The sequence below is a fragment of the Pinus tabuliformis genome, chromosome 9, assembly GCF_031772625.1.
Source record: "Pinus tabuliformis cultivar Carrire ecotype Pingquan chromosome 9, CPIR1, whole genome shotgun sequence".
NCBI lineage: Eukaryota > Viridiplantae > Streptophyta > Pinopsida > Pinales > Pinaceae > Pinus > Pinus tabuliformis.
Genome location: NC_142307.1, coordinates 1386619324 through 1386630352, shown reverse-complemented (window position 1 = coordinate 1386630352; position 11029 = coordinate 1386619324).

Genomic DNA, 11029 nt, shown 5'->3' with positions numbered 1-11029 from the left:
TTGAATATGGACTTCATGCTGTGAACGACTGACGTTGATAACAACCTTCACCTATAATAATTTTCATATCAATATTTAATTATAATAATCCCGGGGCTTTTATTATATTTGTCTTTCAAGTATTTCATTTTTGTGAAGTATTTAATTTTTCATTGATTTCTTATTATTTTTTTTTACTATAAAAATTTAAAATTTATCTAAAATTTAATATTATGAAATTAAATTTATTATTTTTAAATAAAGTCTATTTTTATTTATCTTAAATATGATCGGTTGAAATGTCTCCTTTCTTTTATGTAATAATAGCAAGAATTGACTTTTGTGTACTCTATTATTAATTATTATGTATTATCACTAATTACTACGTACAATAAATATAAATAATTTGAAAAATAACATTATATATTACTTACTATGTACCGTAAACACAAATAGTTTGTAATTAAATTCAAAAATTCCATTTTCTCATTGGTGTAAAGTATTGAATAGACAATATTTATGGGTTTTATTTTTTAATTTAAAAAATATAAATTTGAAAAAAATATGTAAAAATAACATGTGTCCAACTTGTACAACTCTCATTATATCAATCTATACTCTAATGACATGACATGTATATTATAATATGAACATCATATAAAAAATGGCGGAGGAATTGCCCGAACAGTCAAAAGTGGCCTGAGCAAAAAAAAATTCAAAAGATCTAATAGAAGCAGTGTTTGAATCGTGTTTTTGATGGTGGAAATGGATTCAGCACCATCAAAAACGTCTAGACACCTAAAATTTTGAAGTTTAATAACTATAACTTGGATTTACAAAAATCCTTGCCGGATTTTCTCTAAATATGATCGGAATTTCCATAACTTTCCGGGCAACTCCTCTACCTCATTAGACTACGCGTAAAAAAAATATCATCATTCAATATTAAATAAATAATTATTAACTTGTTATCATTCTCTTCAATGTTATATATATAGATAGATAGATAGATAGATAGATAGATATATTAAAAAATTAATAAAAAAAGGTTAAACAAGCATCTATATAACTCATTTTACAATTTTATTACATAACACATCATGACATTAAAATATTTTATTAAACTAAGAGGCAAAGAATGCTATTATTAAAATAATAAAATTCCATATTTTCATAAGTTGTATCTTCCTTAATATACTTATCAAAATAATAAAGTTCCATATTTTCACAATGCATTAACTGATAATTCCATTTTTCATTAAAAATCTAAAATGCAATATTATTTTATAATTGTATTTTTATTTTTTTCTCAAAAGAAAAAACCTATGTCACAACAATTGGAAATTTTATTTAAATTCCATAAGTTAACAAAAGAAAATATTGTTTTTATTTTTATTTTTTTATTTTATTGTTTATTATTAATAATTTATATATATTTTATTTATAAATATATAAAAAATATATAAATTATTTTAAGTCTGTTAATTTAACAACTTTAAAATTATAAGAGAAAAACAATTGATAAAAAATATTTTAATTTCAAAATTTTAAATATTTTTTCTAATTTAGAAAAAATTATAAAAAAATTAACTTATTATTAAAGAGTTTCACTGTCATGTTATTTATAATATTACGTTTATTTATATGTGTAATAGATAGAATTTAAAACATTAATTAAATTAATGTTTTATCATGTATTATTTAATTGGTCAATATTTAAATATTATTATATTTAGAAAAATAATTTGATAAGTAGGTGGTTTGATTGCACCTATTTATTTGAAGTGAGTCTATGTACGTTTATTTATATGTGTAATAGATAGAATTTAAAACATTAATTAAATTAATGTTTTATCATGATTTATGATGGTATTATTTAATTGGTCAATATTTAAATATTATTATATTTAGAAAAATAATTTTATAAGTAGGTGGTTTGATTGCACTCATTTATTTGAAGTGAGTCTATGTACTTAACCAAGGAAAACTAATCTGTGCTTCTTGACATTAAATGAGGGAACAACATCCCAATTGGTGTTATTGCAATCATGTTTAACATAACTTTCTCAATTTTTCCATAATCTCAATTATGTTTTTAAAATTATAAAATTTCAAATATTATAGGATCATATATTTATTTAAAATAATGGAATAATAATAATTTATTATTTACCCAATGTCTATTTAAAATATAAATATATGGATTTTAATGATCACAAAAATATTTATTAAGATGATTTAATGATGCATAATATCATTAAATATCATAGGTTATCAATTTCACATGTCCATAAAATCATAACTCATTTCCTATGACACTTGTTTATATGACTTTGTTTAATTAGTCATTTTAATTAAAATCATAGAAAGGGCATAACTATTTTCTCTATAACACTATTAAAATTATTCTAAAATATTCCATAAAAGATAAATCCCTACCATCCTTCTAATAGCTATTAATAATTAAATTAAATTTCTAAAATTTCTATTCCAATTCACTATAAATATAATAGTAGTATTATTTTTATCCTAGTTACAATAATTTTTGCTATTATTTTTTTTTTTGGGTATAAAAAACAGTATAATATAGTTATTGATTAATTTAAAAATTACATAGAGACAAAGAGATACAAAGTTTGGAAAATGCCATAAACAATCAAACAGATATATATTCAATAAATTAATTGTTATGAAATCTCTATATTACATATGCCATAATTGAATCAAAATCCAGGCATTCACTAGCGTTGGAAACTTGATTTGAATTGGTAGGAGCCTCCTCCATATGATATTATTTTCTGCATTGATTTGGTTCAAAAAAATTGGTATACATTCCTAACAATTAGAAATTGAAAGATCTAAACAATTAGATATAAAGAAATATATTTTCAATTACTATATATACTTGGTCTTTCTTTGAATTTTATGTTCACGCTTTTTATTTATAAAAATATTTTGGTAAAGTTAATAACTTAAATTATTATTTTTAGCTTTAATAATTTTAATAAATTCAAATTATATTTAAATATAAAATAATTATAACTTAAATGTATATTAATCATATAATATATTTTATAAAATAAAATTTATTTAATATTTATCTAATCAATGTTAAAAAATTATCATCTATCTCTTAGTTTTATTATATTTAAACTGAGTAGCACTTGTTTATTATCATTGGGATAATTGTAGAGATGAGCTGTTTTTTTTAAGAATAAATTTAAATCTATTTATTTTACAAAATTTAAATGTATAATAATTTTTCAAAACACTAAATTTATTTATATATTTAAAAATATATTTTAAATTATTAAAAAATTATAATAAACAAATTAATAAAAAAGAAATATATTTATTTATTATCATTACAATTGTTTTTTTGGTTGAAACTTAACATCAAAGAGTGCATTAAGAGAGCACTTGATCCTTTATCTAAAACACAATTAAACCTTAATTTGATAAGTGCATAAATAATTTGTTTTTTTTCCTTCGAAATTTAATGATAATTTTTAAGAATAAATTTAAGTTTGTTTATTTTACAAAATTTAAATATATAATAATTTTTCAAAACTTTAGATTTGTTTCTATATTTAAAAAAATTTAAATTATAAAAAATTATAATAGATAAATAAAATAAATAAATAATATTTATAAATTAAACTTATCTTTTCAAAATTGATCTCGTGCTCATCTACAATGTCTGTCACCTTTCAAAATAAAATGATACTAGTCACATCTCCATATATATTATAATAATAATAATAATAAATCACCTTCTACCATAACTCTTTTACCTACTTACCATAGTCATATGAATGATTACTATTTATCAAGGTTTATTGTAATTTCCATAAGTCAAATAACAACTTTGGAGCATGGTTATGATGGTACTTACTATAAGCTTTATGTTGATACCGTATACAATCTTATTTCAAATGATATTTTAGTACTAATATGCATATGATACGCGTAATGTTTACAATTCAAAAGACACTTGGGATTTAGTGTTGTACATAGTTCTCTATATGTAATTTAAAGCTTATTAATGTTCTGCTCTGCGACGGAGTTGTGGCAAGAGCAGGCTTCGTCCATTACGCCAGTTGTCCTCCAGCGGTCCTCCTTACCTCATTCTCTTCGCTTCATCGACGGTGCACAAGCTTGGGTGTTGATCCTACAGTTTTTATACTTTCTAGAAAACTTCAATGTGCAATATGCTAGCGGTGTGTTTCATTATTCACTTTTGCTCTCGACTCTCGGGCTATGCTACTAGGTTTTCACTCCAGGAGGGTTTGTGCAGTGTCGAGGATGTCATGGCATCCGTAATGGCTCTTGAGGCAAATGATTTCTCTACCAAGGTGAGACATATGTTAGGTAAGTCCATAAATTTCATTATCTTTTTCTCATTATCTTTTTCTTGGCTTTCGTCTAAGTTCATCTCCGATGGTATCGTCTGACACCTTGCCGACATTGGGATGTAGGTTTTGCGGATATAGTCTTGGCGTTCCTAAGGACCCACGTAGCAATTTATGTTGATCCTGCCACTGTTCTCCTGCTCTAGTCATTAAAGGGTTTACGTGTATGCTTTAGTCTAGCTGCAGTTTGTGTAATGGCCAAGTAAAGAGGTCGGTTGTTCTTGTAGATGTTGCTTTCGATTGTTTAGAGTAATTGTCTAGGTTGTCTAGATTTACACTTGAAAAAAAAATGTAATTATTCTAATTTGAACAAAAAGGGGCTTGGCCCGAGGAAAACTTCACTACTGCGAATGTATATTTAACTGGGTATTCATTTCTATTTTCGAATGATTATACATATCTCTTGTTTGTTGAAATGGAATCAGGGTTTAGCCTTTATCATCTTTGTTTGTATTTAAGAGGAGGCTTGAAACCTTCATTCTGATATTCAAATGGCATCTGGGTTTACACTGGAAACCTAGGAAAACTCACGAGAAGGCCCAAATCCTTCTCCGCGATGCTTCCAGGTGTATTGATACCTTCTGGGCTTGTCGTCTTTACAGCATAGGCATAGCATGATTTTTTATGACTAGGCATATAATGTTTTTAGATACGACTAAACTCTATCTTTAGTTTTATTTGATGTCTTCGTTGGATAGCCCTATGTTCTGGCATCTCTCCAGTTCTGGAGCGTGATGCATACGAACCACTAGGCAATGAATCGAACTCTATTATTTTGACATATGTGGAATTTGGGGCTTTTAAAACGTTTTCTTGACTTATAAGCACAGTTCTTGTTCTAAGATGCACATTTGTTTTCAATGATTATTAAGAGTTTTTTATGGTTAAGCTATTCATATATTTATATGGCTATTTGTGTCATGCTTATTCTATTTATTCGCCTTAAATTACTTTGGGATTTAATTTGGGATTCCATTGCTCAGTGCTGCCATATAATTTTTTGGATTCTACTGCCAGTATTAAAAAATGTTGAGAAAAGAAAAGGGTTACCGTGATTTTTTTTGCTTCTTAGTTTTAGCAAGTACTTTGTTCATACATTCTTCTCATGGCTAGTTGAACTTAGATTTTTTTTGTTAATACTATGCATGCATAGTTTTCCTTTTTCTCTATGAAAAACTATTTTCCTGAGTCTATAATTAATTGTTCAAATCTCTATTTAAGTAGGAATATCTTATCTCTAATTTTCAGATATCATTGTACAATAATCATTTTAGGTTAAGAAAGATTCTTCAGCGAAAATCACATGGAATATCATTTGTCGACGCGTTTCGAACCAACCAGTGTGGTTCATCGTCAGGACAAGTTGAAGAAACAGATCAAGCTCATCATGTTAAATAGACTAAGTGGAGCCTCCAACAACTATCCTTTCTAACGGCTAGTTTGACTCAAGGACAGGGGTCAAAATTATTATAATCGTTTAATTATAAAAAATTGTAGGTTAATTAATAATTTAAAGGAAAGTTAGTTGAATAAATGGCCTTAAAATAATAGAATACCTAAAAAGTAATATAGAAAGTAATAATTTTATTTAAATTTTATTAATAAAAATAATAATAATTTTATTTAAATTTTTATTAATAGATAAAAGGTAATTAAGTTAGAAAATCAAAGTTAATTATCATAAGTTAGGGGAAAATTAGTTAAATACATGACCCTATGAAAAAGGTAAAAGCCTCAATAGAATGTATAATTAAAAGAATCATTAAAAATTATAAGTTGATTAATAATTTAAAGGGCAGTTTGCTAAATAAATGACCTAAAATAATAATTTTATTTACATTTTATTAATATGAAAATAATAATTTTATTTAAATATCATTAATAAATCAAAGGAAATTAAGTTAGAAACCAAAGTTAATAACCATAAGTTAATAGGAAAATGACCTTATGAAAAAGGTAATTGCCTCAATAGAATATAAAGAATAAATAAAAAATATTATTTGTCATGTATACAAAAAGGTCAAAAAGGACCCTATTAGTTAAACATATAAGGAACAAAATTAGTTATAAGAGGGACCTCAAAATAAGAAGGCCTTAAAATATCAGAAGAAATAGAAAGAAAGGAGAAAACAATAAATAGAAATCACACTAAAATTAAAATAACACTCGAAAAAAATATAAATGCAAATAAAAATAATAAAAATAAAATAAAATAAATAAATAGAAAAAAAATAAATATATTTTTTAATAAATATATTAAAATAAATAACATAAAATAAAAACTAAAATAATAGTAAAAGAACAAATAAAGAAAAACGACAAAAAACCAAAGAGGACGAAAAAACAACTAGGACGAGAGGGCAGGGACCCAACACCTACTGACTTTCCATCCATCATCTCTATTGAGATTGCTTGGTCTCTTTTCAATCTCAAGTGCTTCCCTGAACTTTCGATGGTGGAAATGCGAAACCTTAGCAATATCACTGGCCTCTTCAATACAAACATAATGATTGGTTTTCTCAGCATGTTCAGCCAAAGCGGAAGACTTAGCTCTCCTATGCTTAATATCCGCTGTGTGCTCGCTAATCCTCTGATTAATGGAACGACCAGTCTCCCCAATATAGGGGGTCCCACAGGAACAAGGGATCATATAAATGCCCTTCATATCTTTAGGGTCGATAGGATCCTTCACTGATCTGAGGGACATACGAATGGTGTTTAGGGGCCTAAAGGTCACAGGGACACTATGCCTCCTGAGAATCCTGCCAATTCTATCAGTGGTCCCTTGAACATAAGGAAGGTGGACACCTAGAATACGATCTCTAGGTTCTCTTTTAGTCAGAGAATTCCTGGAAGCTTTAAGGAAAGCCCTTTGACCCATGTATCTACTATAACCATTCTCCGCAAAGACATCCAGTAGATGGGATTTTTCTTTCTCAAAGCTCTTCTTGTCCGAGATCCTCAGGGCCCGAGTAGCAAGGGTACTAAGGACACCCATCTTCTGAGCTGGGAAATGGTGGGAACTGGCATGAAGATACTGCTCCGTATGAGTTTTCTTCTGGAAAACTTGATGGGCGAGGGAACCATCATCATTCCTAGAAATAAGAATATCAAGGAAAGGAAGGCATCCATCTACCTCCTGCTCCTCAGTGAACTTAATGGCTGAGGACTGCCTGTTGAGATGATCAAAGAAGAGATCAAGCTCAACCTGGCCATGAGACCGGATGACATTGGTGTCATCCACATACCTCCTCCAAAGCTTAGGTAGGAGCCGGGAAGAGTTCAGAGCCTTGGACTCAAAATCTTCCATAAACAGATCCCCTAATTATTAATTAATCTTCAAAATCTTCCTTTAAATTATTAATTAACCTATAATTTTTGATAATTAAACGATTATAATAATTTTGACCCCTATCCTTGAGTCAAACTAGCTGTTAGAAAGGATAGCTGTTGGAGGCTTCGCTTAGTCTATTTAACATGATGAGCTTGATTTGTTTCTTCAACTTGTCCTGACGATGAACCACACTGGTTGGTTCAAAACGCGTCGACAAATGATATTCCATGTGATTTTCGCCGAAGAATCTTTCTTAACTTGATATGGATCACAGAAGCCTAAACTCAATCATTTTAGGTGTTATTAGGTGTTATTTACAGCATCTACCAAAACTAAACATTTTGTCCTAACAGCTCATAAAAAAATAAGTTGCTTTAGGTTATTTACTTACCTGTACAGCTGTAATAATGAAATAAAATTCAATTGTTGAAGTCACCTATGTAATTTACAGATTTCAATCCTCACGTCCATGAGACTTGTCCTCGGGTCCAAGTCTCCCCCCGAGCTTGCTCACAAGACCAATGTCTTCTTGCAAGACTTCGCACACAGTGCTTTCGCTATCTGGTCACCACCAGACTTAGCTTCTCTTACTCTGACCCCTCAGCATGATTCCTCTCCCTTTCTCCTTTGTAACTCACAGGCTTTTCTCCCCTTTTTGAGTTCTTTATTTAGAGAATTCATAATCAAACAAGTAGTTAGGGTTTTTGGCAACTGCCTACCTTAACTTTCTTGATATGAAAAGTTATCAGATTTGTTAATCTATTTAATAATTAACAAAATTAAATACTTAATTCAAACAATAATCATAATACCCAATTTTGGTTTTACTGCAGTAAAGTAAAATATTTACAATTTTCTGAAAACATTACAATAGTCTTGTACCATGTTCTGTGTCTGGTTAAAACCTAAATGAACAATATTCACCCCTATTGTTTTCCCAGCCCAAAGATTAAAGGCCATACACAAAGCTAATTAGTCGCGTAGTGCATGGACCCATGACATATCAGAATATGTATACTCATGCATATCTCTACATTTTATGACAGCACACAAAGCTAATTAGTCGCTTAGTGCATGGACCCATGACATATCAGAATATGTATACTCATGCATATCTCTACATTTTACGACAGCTCTCCAACCCCCAGAGGCTCCATCGTTCAGTATAATTAATGCGGGTAGTGCCCTACAGGGTATCCTACTCCATCTTCCCAACGTTCTCCGTACCAAACTTCGTTATCCTATCCTAATTCTCAAGTTGGCTTCCGTTCTGATTGATAGAATTTAATAGTTGGTGAATTCAAATTTTAAAATTGGAATCGAGAAACAGATATACGGGCCATTCACTTGGCAGATGGGAAAGTAGGGAGCATTGATTTAGTTAGGCGTTCAAGACAATTAGTGTTGGCGTTCATAAGTATTTCTTGGTGCTGGTGTTCAAAGCCTTACTGAATACAATCAAAGAGCTCGGGTGTTGGTCATCTGCAATGAAATCCCCATGGAAGTGATTCATGGATTTATGGCGATGTTGCAAAGATTCAGTGGATCATGATCGGTTAGTGAATCTCAATTCTCAGATTGGTATCAAATGTTTGTCATGTTTTTATAGAAAAGTGTCTACAATGGATAGGCCTTGAATAAACAACAAGAAGAGAACGTGCTCGACCAGGGGAGCTTTTTGACGGCACATGTTGAATGAGTGGTGTTGAAACAGTTGTGGGCTGAGGCTGACTATGCTCATTGAATGATTTTCACTCCATTATCATGCAGATTTTCTTTTTCTTATAACATAATCCGTAAAAATAAAAAATAAAAAATATGTAGAACTTTAACTTTGTATTAATAAAAAAATATATTTTGTTGATTGATTTCCATCCATTATCAATATTGCTCAAAATTTTATTTATATGTAATATTTAATATAAATTTTAGTATGATTTTGAAACATCTGGTGGAAAATTTTGAAAATCCCAGTTACAGTTGGCAAGTTTATTTTAGATGTCCCATAAGTTTTTGATGGTGCTAAATCCATTTCCGCTATTAAAAATATAATTAAACATTCCTATAATTAGATTTTTGAATACTTTCTCACCAGCCAAAAATTCATTATCTAAACATTAATATAAACTAAAAAATTCTTGATGAATTTTGTGAGGCATTACAGTGATATTATTAAGAGTTATTAAATGATCTGAAAATTTGAAACAGTGTAAAAGTTGATGTGTTTCTTGTGGTAGTTTCCATATATATCTATCTATCTATATATATATATATATATATATATATATATATATATATATATATATATATATATATATATATATATATATATACCAGCCTAAATCTATATCAAGATCCCAGAGGAATAAAATATGTAGAGGTGCAAACCTCTTTTTAGTGCAAAACTTGAGGAAAGGTAGATTTGATCCCTCTGAGTGCTTGATAGATATGGATTTAGGTTGGTTTGAGTCGTGTGAAGAAAAATCTATCAAACATATGATTAATTTTATCAATAATATGTAAATACATCTAATATTAATATAATGATTTTAAATATGCTAAATATGTCTATGGTCATTTTAATTTTAAATGTTCTTAGTTACCTCAGTTTATTAAGATAATAAATATTGTTATTAACTTTAATAATGAAAAATGATGAAATAAAATTTTTGAATGCAAAGCGTCACAATGTAATAGTATTTAATGATAGAAAATGTGAATAATAAGAATATAGTCAATTACAAATAGTTTTCATTGTCATCAACCTCAAACTATTTTCTTGTACATTTCTTATTGTCACCCTTGTTAGTTTTGTCATTTTTTCATATCGATTATATGAAAAGGATAGTTGAAATCGTAAACCATTTAAATATTTAACTCGAGTTGTTGTAGTAAACATCATACCTTGTCTCTATTGCTCTCCAATATTAATAGGTTGAATTACTATAACACAAAAGTCAATGTACATTGTCAATAATTTTTTGTGCTTACACTGAAATCGATACAGACTGTTAATCCAATCACTTTAAAATTAATGTACCATCATACATCCAATTACATCAAATCAAAATCAACATCTATATTGAAATCAATGCATCTAATGCAACCAATCAAATAAGATTAGAAAACATCTACACTAAACTAATGCATCTAATGCAAGCAATCAAATAGGATTAGAAATCAACATCTACACTCAAAACAATGCATCTAGTGCAAATAAGCAAATATGATTAGAAACCAACATCTTCATTGAAATCAATGCATCTAGTGGAAGAAATCAAATAGGATTAGAAATCACTATCTA